Below are 15,586 nucleotides of genomic sequence, written 5' to 3'. Positions count from 1 at the left end.
CTGACTGTCCTCTATATTTATCAGGTCAGTGTGTGTGTGTGTGTATTTTTGCATGCAAGTGTGTGCACACTCTATGGTTATTTTTCGGACGGTGTGTTTGTAAATTTGGATACATGTTGTTTACGATGGATTGTCAGAATCAACCATGTGGACAGAATCTCAGAGTCAACCCTAATCTGATTAGCAGGGCCAAACACTAAGGTCTAGCCAAACTATCTGGCTAGTGTGAATGAGCAGCAAGGTTTAAATTTAGGAGTGCATGAGAGTTTTGAAATGTTCAGCTAGACACATATAGAGCATTCTTAATAATGCAATTTAGGCAGTATGCATAAACATACAGTTGTTTATTAGGCCAAAGGCAATACTCTGCTCATTGAAAAACCAGAGATAAGTAACACACCAACAGGGTAATTCATAGAATTTCGCAGAAAAGTGTCGCAAGCGGCTGGCGCAGAGTGTCCGCGTGCGATTGTCTGCGCCAGGCACGTGCGCTAAAACCGATTTCCGCGCACAGCGTATTCATGGATTTTAAGCTCCCAAACCAGCCGTGGCGCAGAGTATCGCAACGACCCTGCAGCAGCGCCAGTAACGCCCCCAAGAACGCCCTCGCGCAAGGAAAAGCCATCAAAATCGCTAAAGCATCGCAAAGGGCTGCGCTAACCCTGGACCAGTTTACAGGGCTGCCAAACAAGGAACGCAAAGCGGGTAACGTTCATATCAGGGGTACGGGGGAAGTTTCACACGCGATTAGCCAGAGTACGTGTATTACAGGGGTAAGCGGGCAGTTTTACACGCGATTGCCCAGGGTACGTGTATTACAGGGGTACGCGTGAAGTCTCACACACGATTAGCCAGGGCACGTGTATTACAGGGGTACGCGGGAATTATCAAACGCGATTTGTCTGGGTAGTGTATAACAGGGGTGCGCGGGAATTATCACACGCGATTTGGCCAGGTACGTGTATTACAGGGGTGCGCGGGAATTATCACACGCGATTTGGCTGGGTACGTGTATTACAGGGGTGCGTGGGAAGTTACACACGCGATTAGGCTGGGTGGGTCCTCACAGGTGTTCCCTGTACACCCTCCACAGCCCCTGCAGGCAGCCCACAAAACAGGGGACTACCCTGCACACCTGCTCATGTCCCCTTGCACCCCCACCCCCCAGCAACCAGGGGCAGCCTCCACCAGGCCCCCACCCATGTCTCCCACCACCCCCACCCCCCAGCAGTGCAGGGGCAGCCTCCACCAGGCCCCCACTCATGTCTCCCACCACCCCCACCCCCCAGCAGTGCAGGGGCAGCCTCCACCAGGCCCCCACCCATGTCTCCCACCACCCCCACCCCCAGCAGTGCAGGGGCAGCCTCCACCAGGCCCCCACTCATGTCCCCTTGCACCCCCACCCCCCAGCCACCAGGGGCACCCTCCACCAGGCCCCCACCAATGTCTCCCACCACCCCCACCCCCCAGCAGTGCAGGGGCAGCCTCCACCAGGCCCCCACTCATGTCCCCTTGCACCCCCACCCCCCAGCCACCAGGGGCACCCTCCACCAGGCCCCCACCCATGTCTCCCATCACCCCCACCCCCCAGCAGTGCAGGGGCAGCCTCCACCAGGCCCCCACTCATGTCTCCCACCACCCCCACCCCCCAGCAGTGCAGGGGCAGCCTCCACCAGGCCCCCACTCATGTCCCCTTGCACCCCCACCCCCCAGCAACCAGGGGCAGCCTCCACCAGGCCCCCACTCATGTCCCCTTGCACCCCCACCCCCCAGCCACCAGGGGCAGCCTCCACCAGGCCCCCACCCATGTCTCCCACCACCCCCACCCCCCAGCAGTGCAGGGGCAGCCTCCACCAGGCCCCCACCCATGTCTCCCACCACCCCCACCCCCCAGCAGTGCATGGGCAGCCTCCACCAGGCCCCCACTCATGTCCCCTTGCACCCCCACCCCCCAGCCACCAGGGGCACCCTCCACCAGGCCCCCACCCATGTCTCCCACCACCCCCACCCCCCAGCAGTGCAGGGGCAGCCTCCACCAGGCCCCCACCCATGTCTCCCACCACCCCCACCCCCCAGCAGTGCAGGGGCAGCCTCCACCAGGCCCCCACCCATGTCTCCCACCACCCCCACCCCCCAGCAGTGCAGGGGCAGCCTCCACCAGGCCCCCACTCATGTCTCCCACCACCCCACCCCCCAGCAGTGCAGGGGCACCCTCCACCAGGCCCCCACCCATGTCTCCCACCACCCCCACCCCCCAGCAGTGCAGGGGCAGCCTCCACCAGGCCCCCACTCATGTCCCCTTACACCCCACCCCCCAGCAACCAGGGGCAGCCACCACCAGGCCCCCACCCATGTCTCCCACCACCCCCACCCCCCAGCAGTGCAGGGGCAGCCTCCACCAGGCCCCCACTCATGTCCCCTTGCACCCCCACCCCCCAGCCACCAGGGGCACCCTCCACCAGGCCCCCACCCATGTCTCCCACCACCCCCACCCCCAGCAGTGCAGGGGCAGCCTCCACCAGGCCCCCACCCATGTCTCCCACCACCCCCACCCCCCAGCAGTGCAGGGGCAGCCTCCACCAGGCCCCCACTCATGTCTCCCACCATCCCCACCCCCCAGCAGTGCAGGGGCAGCCTCCACCAGGCCCCCACTCATGTCCCCTTGCACCCCCACCCCCCAGCCTCCAGGGGCACCCTCCACCAGGCCCCCACTCATGTCCCCTTGCACCCCCATCCCCCAGCCACCAGGGGCAGCCTCCACCAGGCCCCCACCCATGTCACCCACCACCCCCACCCCCCAGCAGTGCAGGGGCAGCCTCCACCAGGCCCCCACTCATGTCTCCCACCACCCCCACCCCCCAGCAGTGCAGGGGCAGCCTCCACCAGGCCCCCACTCATGTCCCCTTGCACCCCCACCCCCCAGCCACCAGGGGCACCCTCCACCAGGCCCCCACTCATGTCCCCTTGCACCCCCACCCCCCAGCCATCAGGGGCAGCCTCCACCAGGCCCCCACCCATGTCTCCCACCACCCCCACCCCCCAGCAGTGCAGGGGCAGCCTCCACCAGGCCCCCACCCATGTCTCCCACCACCCTTACCCCCCAGCAGTGCAGGGGCAGCCTCCACCAGGCCCCCACTCATGTCCCCTTGCACCCCCACCCCCCAGCCACCAGGGGCACCCTCCACCAGGCCCCCACCCATGTCTCCCACCACCCCCACCCCCCAGCAGTGCAGGGGCAGCCTCCACCAGGCCCCCACTCATGTCCCCTTGCACCCCCACCCCCCAGCCACCAGGGGCACCCTCCACCAGGCCCCCACTCATGTCCCCTTGCACCCCCACCCCCCAGCCACCAGGGACAGCCTCCACCAGGCCCCCACCCATGTCACCCACCACCCCCACCCCCCAGCAGTGCAGGGGCAGCCTCCACCAGGCCCCCACTCATGTCTCCCACCACCCCCACCCCCCAGCAGTGCAGGGGCAGCCTCCACCAGGCCCCCACTCATGTCCCCTTGCACCCCCACCCCCCAGCCACCAGGGGCACCCTCCACCAGGCCCCCACTCATGTCCCCTTGCACCCCCACCCCCCAGCCACCACGGGCAGCCTCCACCAGGCCCCCACCCATGTCTCCCACCACCCCCACCCCCCAGCAGTGCAGGGGCAGCCTCCACCAGGCCCCCACTCATGTCTCCCACCACCCCCACCCCCCAGCAGTGCAGGGGCAGCCTCCACCAGGCCCCCACTCATGTCCCCTTGTACCCCCACCCCCCAGCCACCAGGGGCAGCCACCACCAGGCCCCCACCCATGTCTCCCACCACCCCACCCCCCAGCAGTGCAGGGGCAGCCTCCACCAGGCCTCCACCCATGTCACCCACCACCCCCACCCCCCAGCAGTGCAGGGGCAGCCTCCACCAGGCCCCCACTCATGTCTCCCACCACCCCCACCCCCCAGCAGTGCAGGGGCAGCCTCCACCAGGCCCCCACTCATGTCCCCTTGCACCCCCACCCCCCAGCCACCAGGGGCACCCTCCACCAGGCCCCCACTCATGTCCCCTTGCACCCCCACCCCCCAGCCACCAGGGGCAGCCTCCACCAGGCCCCCACCCACGTCACCCACCACCCCCACCCCCCAGCAGTGCAGGGGCAGCCTCCACCAGGCCCCCACTCATGTCTCCCACCACCCCCACCCCCCAGCAGTGCAGGGGCAGCCTCCACCAGGCCCCCACTCATGTCCCCTTGCACCCCCACCCCCCAGCCACCAGGGGCACCCTCCACCAGGCCCCCACCCATGTCTCCCACCACCCCCACCCCCCAGCAGTGCAGGGGCAGCCTCCACCAGGCCCCCACTCATGTCCCCTTGCACCCCCACCCCCCAGCAACCAGGGGAAGCCACCACCAGGCCCCCACCCATGTCTCCCACCACCCCCACCCCCCCAGCAGTGCAGGGGCAGCCTCCACCAGGCCCCCACTCATGTCCCCTTGCACCCCCACCCCCCAGCCACCAGGGGCACCCTCCACCAGGCCCCCACCCATGTCTCCCACCACCCCCACCCCCAGCAGTGCAGGGGCAGCCTCCACCAGGCCCCCACCCATGTCTCCCACCACCCCCACCCCCCAGCAGTGCAGGGGCAGCCTCCACCAGGCCCCCACTCATGTCCCCTTTCACCCCCACCCCCCAGCAACCAGGGGCAGCCACCACCAGGCCCCCACCCATGTCTCCCACCACCCCCACCCCCCAGCAGTGCAGGGGCAGCCTCCACCAGGCCCCCACTCATGTCCCCTTGCACCCCCACCCCCCAGCCACCAGGGGCAGCCTCCACCACGACACCAACTTCCCTGGCACTGAAGCTGGTGCCCCTCTGCCTCCTTGGCCGGGGGTTGGCACTGGTGCCACCTGTTGTAGTGGCCGACATGGCAACCCCAGAGGCAGGAGTGGGTGGGCAACTGGGTCCTGGGGCAGGGCTGTGGGGCGACGGAAAAGCAGTCGGGAGCCTTTGGTTCCAGCAGGGGTGGTCACAGCAACAGCACCCCTGGCTGATGTGCAGGCAGCAAATGGCAGGGCACGTGGCCAGCAGGCAGTCGGGCAGCAGCAGATGGCAGGTGGGAGCGTGCTCAGGGCTCTGGGGGCAGTAATTTGGCCCCCTGGGCAGGAGCGTGGTCTTCCGTGTGTGAACGCGTGGCCAGCTTGATACGAGTGATTTGGCACGCAAAAATCAAACACTTCTGCGTGTAAATCGACGTGCACGCGTAGGAAAATGTTGCGTGACACGTCCGAGTGTCAAAGCGTGTAATAGTTGAAAATGGACCTACACGCAGAAGTGACAAAGCGTGTGATTGGTGAAAAAGGACCTACACGCAGAAGTGACAAAGCGTGTGATTGGTGAAAAAGGACCTACACGCAGAAGTGACAAAGCGTGTGATTGGTGAAAAAGGACCACCACGCAGAAGTGACAAAGCGTGTGATTGGTGAAAAAGGACCTACACGCAGAAGTGACAAAGCGTGTGATTGGTGGAAAAGGACCTACACGCAGAAGTGACAAAGCGTGTGATTGGTGGCAATGGGCCTAGCACGTACACGCCGCGTAAGTGACGCTGTACGTGTGGGCCAGTATATAAGGTACGTGTAGAACACCATTTCCTTGTACGTGCTTTTCGTGGAGAGCGAGTGGGTGAATTCTGTACTTCTTGTCGTTTCACACGCGATTTACTTCACTGCGTTTCCAGTTCGTACTCCCTGTTACCTCTGACAGCTTTTTCTCTTTTTTCTCTTGTACTGGTTTACCTGGGCCTGTTCCCTCAAACAGTGTCCCCTTCTACTGTTGTCCTGTCTCCTCAGACAGCGTACAAATCTTCTTTTGGCGGGGGTGTTGCCAACCAAACGCAGTCATTTTTCACGCTCTTTTACCTGGCAGACGGTGAGTCACGCACGTATCTAACTTCTGTGCTTGCCCCGTGTGTAGCCTACCCCTTCAGAGGTCATTCTAGGCTGCGTGTGACACGCATACGTTCATTCTTGTGTTACTGGGTGCCACAGCGTAGTGCAGGTTTTCCTTTCTGCACACGTGGTCTAGGAGGGGTTGCGTGCACGTCATCTCCCTTTATTGGGCCTCCTGTGCTTTGCGTGACCCGTCATCTTTCCCCAGGGGTTACATTCAGCCTTGCTAGAGCACTAGGGTACAATTACCATCTGGTACCCGACCCCTTTGACCCCCAATTGCCCAGGACAATAGTCTACATCCACTCCCATACGCACATTAATATCAGTGCCATGGCTGGGAGGCGAGGATTCCGTAAGGGTGGCAAAGGTGGAAGAGCCACAAGTGGTGGCCGTGGTGGATCCGGTAAGGGACGTGGTCGTAACTTGCAGGGTGAGCCTGTCCCCCCATGTGTGGAGGACCAGTCAAGGGCACCCATAATCCCCCCCTATCCCCCCTCCCCCCCTCCCGTTGAGGCTGATGTGGCTGACACCATCCATGCTCAGCCCTTGTTGGACCAGCCCATTGTGGCACCAGACCTGGCTGACTCCTTGGCTGACTTCCAGGTCAGCAGGGCTACGACACGTGCGCTGGTGCACGTTGATGCCATCATGCCACGTGGATCCATGGCAGCAAGGTCATCTGCTGCCCCAAGTAGGCAGGGCGGAGAGGCTGCAGGGGCAGCTGCGGCTCCATCCACCCCAGCTCTCACACACCCAGCCAGGACAGTGTTGGTCCTAGTCCATCCTGCTGACATTCCCCCTGACACCATTACACTAGAGCCAATGCCTGCACCAACTCCCATGCTGAGTGTGCAATCCCACACACCTGATACAGAGCCCACCAGGGCTCCTGCCCCTAGTGTCCAGAGCGGCGCAGGACACTCAGGATCACCACCACCTTCCAAGCGGAAGAGGAAGAGTGCTCGTCCGGCACAGGCTGATGCCCCAGACACGGCTACACAGTCCGGCCCGTCCAGGAAGCCCAGCTTCACGGATGACGAACTGAATGCACTTGCGAGTATGTGTCCAGACATGATAACGAGATGGTCATTGTTGCAGGATCCAAGACCACACCTGCACAACGCCAGGCACACTGGCAGACCGTTGCGGACATCGTAAGTGCCCTTGGAATCGTGAGGCGCACAGCCAATGATTGCTATAAGCACTGGAATGACCTAAAGCGCAGGGCAAAGAAGAAGCTGGCCTCAAGTCATGCCGCAACTCTAGTGACTGGAGGTGGGTCTCCAGTATTAGACATGGAACTCACTCCACATGAGTCAGTCGCTGGGACCTACGTCACGGAGGAACAGATCCAAGGCGTGGGAGATCTGGCTGATTACGAGGCATTGTCTGGTGAGTGCACATGCATGTGTGTGTCATCCATGTGCATGGTGTGTGTGTGAGGGCATCTGTTTGTGTGCCAGGTGAGAGTGTGTGCGCCTGAGTCATATGGGTCAGACATGTGCTTCATGCAATACATCCTGGGCAGCTACATTTGGCCATTGCAGTATCCCTTCTGTCAACAGTAGACATCTAGCCCAACAGCACCCCAGTTGCCCTTGTAGTGTCACCTTGCCACAACATTGTTGCCTATTTTTCTATGTTCAATCAGACAGATTGTTTGCATTCCACCACTTATACTAGGCATTCCTCAGTCCTCTGGTCACATGTCTGGCATGGCTATGGTAAAGTGGAGTGACTTTGTTACCTGGATATCATATGTTCACACATGTCCCTGTGCAAATGGCCCATATTGGGCTGGCAGCTCCAGGTGAAAAATCAGACCTGTTTGAATTAGAAAAGCTATTGCATGCGGGAACTGGACTGAATGAATAACTGCTGCCCTCCTCTCCATCTACACTCAATAGCAATGGTACATGCCAGCTGTGTGATGGCATGTGTGTGTCACCTGGCAATCACAGGCCAATGTGGGATGCCACTGCCAGGCAGCATGCAGAAAATGTGTTCATCTTCCATCTTTGTGTCATGAGTGTGTGCCATTTGCCTGCCCTTCATACGCAGTGAGGGTGCATGCATGGGAGGGTCTTAGTCATGTGGGACATGTGTCAATCAAGTACTGGTTCTCTTGCTTCTCAGCCCTCATTGTGTGCCATGGTGCTAATGCGTGTTTCCATTTCTTTGTCATTATGTCATTGCAGGGGAAGACGCACCTGATACTGCTGGGGTTGTGGAGATGGTGCAGAGCCAGGAGGGGTCCGAGGGCCGACCAACCACCAGTGAGGGACGTGGTGTGCTGGTGGGTGAGAACCCACAAGTGCTGCAGGTCGTGCTCTCAAGGGGTGTCTCTGGCTGCACCTCCCCGGAGCTGTACTCAGCTGTTGACTCGGATGATGAGACCTACGTGCCGTCGCAGGTGAGTGTTCCAGGGAGGGATTCTGTTCTGTCCCACCCACCTGCACCAGGGTCAGAACCCTCAATGGGGATGTCAGTGTTGGCAGCTAGGCCTTTGGTGGTTACGGATGCAGGGTCACACTCCGCGACATCTGATCCTGTTCCTGGGCCAGCAGATCAGAGGGGGAATGCAGTCCTGCAGCCTCAGGCAGTGCCGGCACAGCAAGGCGCAGTCCGCCTTGCCCCAGACAGGTGTGGTGCCCGCCGACGTGGTGGCCGTACGCCACCTGGCAATACCGCATGGGAGCAATCCATTTACGGTATGGCTAACCAACAGGCAGCATCATCCGAGATGATGGCTCAGGCCATGGATAGGGTGGCCACTTCCATTGTCCCCCCTGAAAGGCTGATGGAGCGACTAGAGCAGGCAACCGACTCCATCTGCCAGTCACACAGGGAGGACATGTTGGCGTCCAACAGGGACAGGCGGGCGGCACTGGCGACTCTGCAGGAGGCCATCTCCATAGAGTCCCAGGGCCACAGGGAAGCCCTGAGGCAGGAGCTACATCAACTCAGGACGACTCTTGTTGAGCTTGAGGCTTCAACACACCAAAGGACAGAACAGCAGCTGGAGCGTCTCACCCGTACGCTCTCAGCTGAGATGCAAGCAACGAGGGCGGAGGTCCGGGCATCCCGTGAGTTGTTGCATGGGGACCTCCGCACCCTCATCCTCCAGAACCAGACCTACCACACCCGCATGCTTGCAGCCATGGAGGAACAGAGTAGGGCCTTGCGTGGGCTGCCTCCCATAGTGCAACCACCTCCGGATGCAGCTGCACAGGGTGATAATAGCGACAGCAGTGATACTCCCACAATAGGGTAGCCGTGTGGGCCATGAGCCCATGGAGGTGTTTTATTTTCCCAGGATCCACACAGGTGGGTTTTGGTGTGCACCCTGACCTCGGACCTCCTGGGTGGCCTCCCCAACCCCCCCGGGCCCTTTAATGGCCATTTTTTATTTTTTTTTATTTTTATTTTTATTTTTAATTTTATATTTTTCCCACTTTTTTTGGGACAATGTGTTGGCTTCCGTGGTTCCTGTGGGCATACGCTGCATTGTGGCTGGGCACATGCAGGCTTGTCATGTATTAGGTTCAGATGCCTGGGTTTGAGTCACACACACCCCTCCTGCTTCCCGTTTCCATGGGCTTGCAAAGGGTGTGCCCAAGTGACATTGAAGTACATGGTGACATTGGACTCCCACTACATGTGTGGGTAGTCTAGTCAATACTGTGTATACATTCCTAGTGCATATTGCTGTTGTGTTGTACACTGCATGTTGCATTGATGTGTAACTCATCATCTGTGTCTGCCTCCCAATTTGCAGGTCCCTACCTCATGTCTACACAAGGCCCTCTAGTCTGGAGATGGGGTCCTTGTTGGCAGCAGTGCACCTACAACTCTACATGGCGCCAACACTGGTCAGTTGGAAGTGGTGGGAGTGCAGGCATTTCCAGGTGGTGAGACTACTGATTTATCACATTAGTGAAGTCATGTCAATGGTACTACCTGCTCAAGTTTGTTGTTGGTCCTGCATTACAGTGAGTATATCAGGTGTAGCAAGTTTCAATTGGGGACACTGTACATCGCAACACTTGTCATGTTGTGGGGATTACTTTGTTTACCTGCACATAGCATGACATGGCACGGTGTGTTGTGTGGCGGTGCTGGGGATGGGTTGGGTGACATGGCACTGTCCTCTTGTTGCATTTAGCAAGTGGGTATTCATTTTAGCTGCTTGAATGTGTTTCTTCACAACACTGCATTGGTGGTGTGTGTGGGTAGGGATGCACACATTGTAACACTTCCAGGTGAACAATCTCAGGCTGATATGCTTTTCACGGTTGAATCTCCAGACATTCAGGATCAGTGTCAGGTTGAGTCATCATTGACTGTCAGATGGAATGTGCCAGGCCAGTGTGCAGTCCACAGGGGTGTGATTACTATGTGAAGTAATTAGCCACTAGCTGTGTACGGGCTGCCTCCCCCCGTTCCCTTTCCCCTCCCATGCGCAGCGGCTGTGCATGTGGTTGGGGATGTGGGGCCACCATCATGTCCACGGCCAGGCCCCGGCGTGTTGCAACGTTGTGCAGGACACATGCTGCCACTATGATCCTGCACACTACTGGGGGAGCGTATAACAGCTGCCCGCCAGAACGGTCAAGGGAGCGAAAGCGTGACTTTAGCACCCTGAATGTGCGCTCCACTATGCCCCGGGTAGTAATGTGGGCTGTGTTATATCTTACCTCGGGTGGCGTGGTGGGGTTCCGAATTGGTGTCATCATGTGGGGGCTGAGAGGGTAGGCACTGTCCCCTGTGGAGGTGGTGATTGGTATCATTGGTGGGGTTGTGACCTTGCTCAGTATCCAACATGCATGCATGTGCAGTGGCATACATACTCACCAAGCAGCCATGTATCGCCATGCCGCCCAGCATCTAGGTCCCGGCATAGGGTGGACATTCGGTAAATGAAGCTGTCGTGGGTGGAGCCGGGATAGTTGGCATATACTGAGGTGATGATTCCCTTGGCATTACATACTACCTGCATGTTGATGGAATGCCAGTGCTTGCGGTTCCTATAGATGTGCTCAGATGCCCTGGGGGGACGTAGAGCCACATGGGTGCAGTCGATGGCACCTAGCACTTTGGGGAATCGTGCCACACCGTAGAAATCCAGGGAGGCAGCATGCCTTTCTGCAGGTGTTCTGGGCAGGTATATGTGCCTGCGGACTGATGGGCGTGCAGTGATGATGTTCAAGACCTGGTGTAGGCAGCGTGACTGGGTGGCCTGTGACACCCCACCCACTATGGCACTTGTCCGCTGAAATGATCCAGTGGCTAAGAAGTGCAGTACATTGAGGACCTTCTCCAGGGGGCTGAGTGCTTGGGAGCACAGGGTGGGTGATGTGAGGTCATCCTCCCACTCACTCACCAGGTCCAGTATTATGTGTGGTGGAAACCTGTACCTTCCATACACCTGGTCATCAGCCATCCCGAAAAGGCTGGTTCTGGGTGTGAAAATTCTGGCCCTGACTATCCTCCTCCTCCTCCTTTGGTAGCCCACTGCCACTGCTGCTAGGAACGGTATGTTCATCCTGGCGTCTGGCTTGTTATTGTTAAAGTGCGCAAATTCATGCTTTGCGCGTGTTCTAGGCGAGCGTGTGACCCGCGCACCCCTGGAATCCAGTTCCCAGTCCAATAGCGTGTGGAAATTCCCACGCACAACGGGATACAGGTGCGCTGACGTACTTGCGTGTGTAAGTGCCCGCGCACCCCTGAAATACACGTACATAGGCCAATCGCGTGTATGCGCACTTTTGTCCAATTACACGCGATGACACTCTGACGTGCAGTATTTACACGTGTGCTCCATCATCACGTGCTGGGTGGGGAACACCCGTGCGGGTCACGTCACATACGCGCTTACGCACTGAGGGACTCTGGACCAATAGAATCGCATATGCGTGCTTACGCGCTTACGCGCTAAGGGCCTTTCCTCGGATTTCACGCTGACGTGCCGAATTTTCACGTGCCAAATCACTCCGTATCAAGCTGGCCACGCGAAAACACACGGAAGACCACGCTCCTGCCCAGAAGGCCGAGTTACTGCCCCCAGTGCCCCGAGCAGCCTCCCACGTGCCATCTGCTGCTGCCTGCCTGCCTGCCTGCCTGCCTGCTGCCACCGTGCCCTGCCATTTGGTGCCTGCACATCAGCCATCTGCAGGGGTCCAGTTGCTGTGTCCACCCCTGCTGGAACTGAAGACTCCCGACTGGGATTACATCGCTCCACAGCCCAGCCCCAGGACCCAGTTGCCCACCCACACCTGCCTCTGGGGTTGCCATGTCGGGCACTTCCACATCTGGCACCAGTGGCAACCCCAGGCCAGAGGGGCAGAGGGGCACCAGCTTCACTGCCACCGAAGTTGGTGTCCTGGTGGAGCATGTCCTGGGGCAGTATGATGCCCTCTTTGGATCGTCCCGCGCCAGCAAGGATGGATGGGAGAGGATCTGGGCCGACTGTGTGGTTGCCATCAACGCGGAGGGGGTGGCAACCCACAACGTCCAGAAGATCAAGAAGCGCTGGGAGGACTTGAGGTCCAGGACCCTTGTGAAGGCCCGGCGCCTCGTGGAGGGGGGCCGGGGCCGCATGAGTTCCATCCAGATGAGGGTCCTGGAACGCGTACGCCCAGCGCTCCACGCCCAGATCCTTGAGAGGGAGGCCCGTCTGGAGTTGAGCGGTAAGTGTCCAAGCATTACTGTGTGAGACAGGGCATGTTGCTGTGTGCTGGGTCTATGATACTTGCCTGTATGTGTGCCATAGGCCATGTATGCATGTATGTGTGCATGGACATCATGGTAATGCATGTGCAACCAGTGATGTGTGACCCACATGGTTGTTGCATGTGTTCAAATGCCGCATGGGGAGCCCTATGCAGATTTTGAACATGTGAGCATGCCAGTCTCTGTACCGGGACATGGGTGGGGGTGAGGGATGGGTGCTGATGCCAGGTACATATGTGGTAGCCATGTCTGTGTGGCTGACCTGCGTGTCTGTGACTTGTGCATGCCATGGATGCATGACACATGTGTGTGACAATGCACAGATTCAGTGAAGCAGCCAAATTGCCCTTGTATCCGCTGTGTTTGGTGTGTTTGGGGCCAGATGGATGTGACTGAGGTGAAGTGTGTGCACGTGAAAGGCATGAGCCATGATGCATGTGAGTTCCATATCATTGAATGTTTCAAGAGTCCATTGGACATGCATGGAAATGTCCATGGCATGCAGCATGCCTGTTACTGTGTGTGTTTTGCCTGGACTGACCCATGTGTTGTGGAGGGACATGATGGAAGTGTACTTTGACAGTGGTGGTCATCTGCTATTGCTTCCTGTCTAGGGGACCATTGTACAGTACCCTGATGCTTGTGTTCTTTGTCTCCCTCTACGCAGCGGCTAGTGAAGAAGAGGGCGGAGACGGCGCTGTGGAGCAAGGCGGCGGGGATGCCCCCACGGCTGCAGCGGAAGGGGTGGGTGAGCCCCCACAGGGGCCTGCTACGGTGGGAGACGGTGAGGAGCCATCCAGGTTGGTGGTTTGCACAGAGGAGGAGGAGGCCGCCACTGGGGCACACATGGGGCCTGGTGGGGGCATCCCTGCTGGTGCAAGTGGTGCAGTCCAGGGCCAGGGGTAGGAGGCAGCACAGGTCACCGTGGAGGGGCCTGTGCATGTCGCTGTCCCTGACCCTGTGAGTGCACCACCATGCACCAGCAGAGATGCCCCGTCCCAGGCCCGTCCGCAGGTAGAGGGGATGTCCATGTCACCTGACTCCCCTCCACCTGCGGACGTGGGAACCCCTGGCCGTGTGGAGAAGGTCCTGATTGGGGTTGCGATGCGCACGGCTGTGATTCGTGATGCCGTGCGTGCTTCCCGGGAGGAGCACGCATGTCATCACGAAGTGCACCGTGCCGACGTGGCCCAATTGGGATCGGCCATGTTCGGGGGTTTCCTGCATGTGTTGGCCAATGTGGCGGCCCTCTCCTCCTCAGTGCAGGCTGTCCACCAGTCGTTCTCCTTGCCGTCTTCCAGCCCAGATGCCACCAGGGCCCCCTGTGGACCTGCCCCGACCAATGCAGCCAGCTCGGTGGGGATCCAGTCGAGTCGGAGGTCCAGCAGGGGTGGACAACACAGCAACTGGACCCCAGCAGATGGTGACAGCATCATCAGGCAGGGCACGTGCACGACGGCGTCGGTGGTTTCCATCAGCCTGGATGCCGTCATGCTGGCAGAGGCAGTGGCGTCGAAGGCAGCAGCGGGCTCGACGTGGGAGGCATCATGGCTCGGGGCCATCAAGATCAGAGGGGCAGGCATCGGCCGGAGGGCAGGGCAACCCTGGGATGGTGGTGTCTTCCGTGTGGGAGCAGTTGGTCCAGCGGATAGGTGCGGAGCGGCAGCGGGCGGAAGAGGAGCGGCTCGCCATGGTCAGGGCGGAGTTCTCCATGCGTCGGGCGTTGAGGCGGGCTGAGTGCCTCGAGGAAGCTCGCAGGGAGTTTGAGCTGAACATGGGGTTATCCCTGCGAGACCTCGGGGCCAGGACAGAGTCCCGCCTCCAGGACATCGACATGGAGTTCGATGATGCCCTGGCCAGCAACATCAACAAGTGAGCCGCAGGACTTGCCCGCTGCCTTTGTATATAGTTATATAGTTAGTTAGTGTTAGGTTTCCTTTATTTGTTTTCATTATTTTGGACCGCTCGGACAATGGCCACTTTTTTGTATATATTTTTTTCATTAGGTAGTAGTAGGTTTCCTTTATGGTGTTGGGCTCATGGACCCTGGTACATTCCTGTATATAGTTTGTTTTTTGAAGGTACATTTTCTTTTTTTCCTTATTGTGTTAACCATGTGGAAATGGTTTTTCATTCTTTTCCTTCTACTTGATATTGCTTTGGTCAACATTTGTTTTTGTATTCCTTTCTTTTTTTTGATTTTTACTTTTGTTCTCCGACATGGACCATTTATTTTGTTATCCACATAGTTGTATGTTTGATTTGTTTACTTATTTTTCATCTTTAATAGATTTTTTATTTTTACTTCCACTTGTGTTATTTTCTCATTGGTTTCATACATGTCATGATATGGGTTTTGACATTCACTTGCAGCCATTGTGTATGTGTGTGTGACGGACATGTGTTCATTTACATACTTGCCATTGGGGTTGTGTCATGTAATAGCATTCACTATGTGGGTGAATGCAATCCTTGCCTGGGTGTTTGTGCTGGGTATGCTGCCCATTACTGCCATGATTGTGTATCGTCAGGACCTGGGGGCAGGGGGACATGGGTGGGGGCCTGGTGGAGGGTGCCCCTGGATGGTGGGGGGTGTGGGTGGTGGGAGACATGAGTGGGGGCCTGGTGGAGGCTGCCCCTGGATGGTGGGGGGTGGGGGTGATAGGGGACATGAGTGGGGGCCTGGTGGAGGCTGCCCCTGCACTGCTGGGGGGTGGGGGTGGTGGGAGACATGAGTGGGGGCCTGGTGGAGGGTGCCCCTGGATGGTGGGGGGTGGGGGGGTGGGAGACATGAGTGGGGGCCTGGTGGAGGGTGCCCCTGTACTGCTGGGGGGTGGGGGTGGTGGGAGACATGAGTGGGGGCCTGGTGGAGGGTGCCCCTGGTGGCGGGGGGTGGGGGTGATAGGGGACATGAGTG

The sequence above is a fragment of the Ambystoma mexicanum genome, chromosome 4q (genome assembly GCF_040938575.1).
Source record: "Ambystoma mexicanum isolate Mex_15411 chromosome 4q, UKY_AmexF1_1, whole genome shotgun sequence".
NCBI lineage: Eukaryota > Metazoa > Chordata > Amphibia > Caudata > Ambystomatidae > Ambystoma > Ambystoma mexicanum.
Note: the sequence above shows the minus strand (reverse complement) of the source record.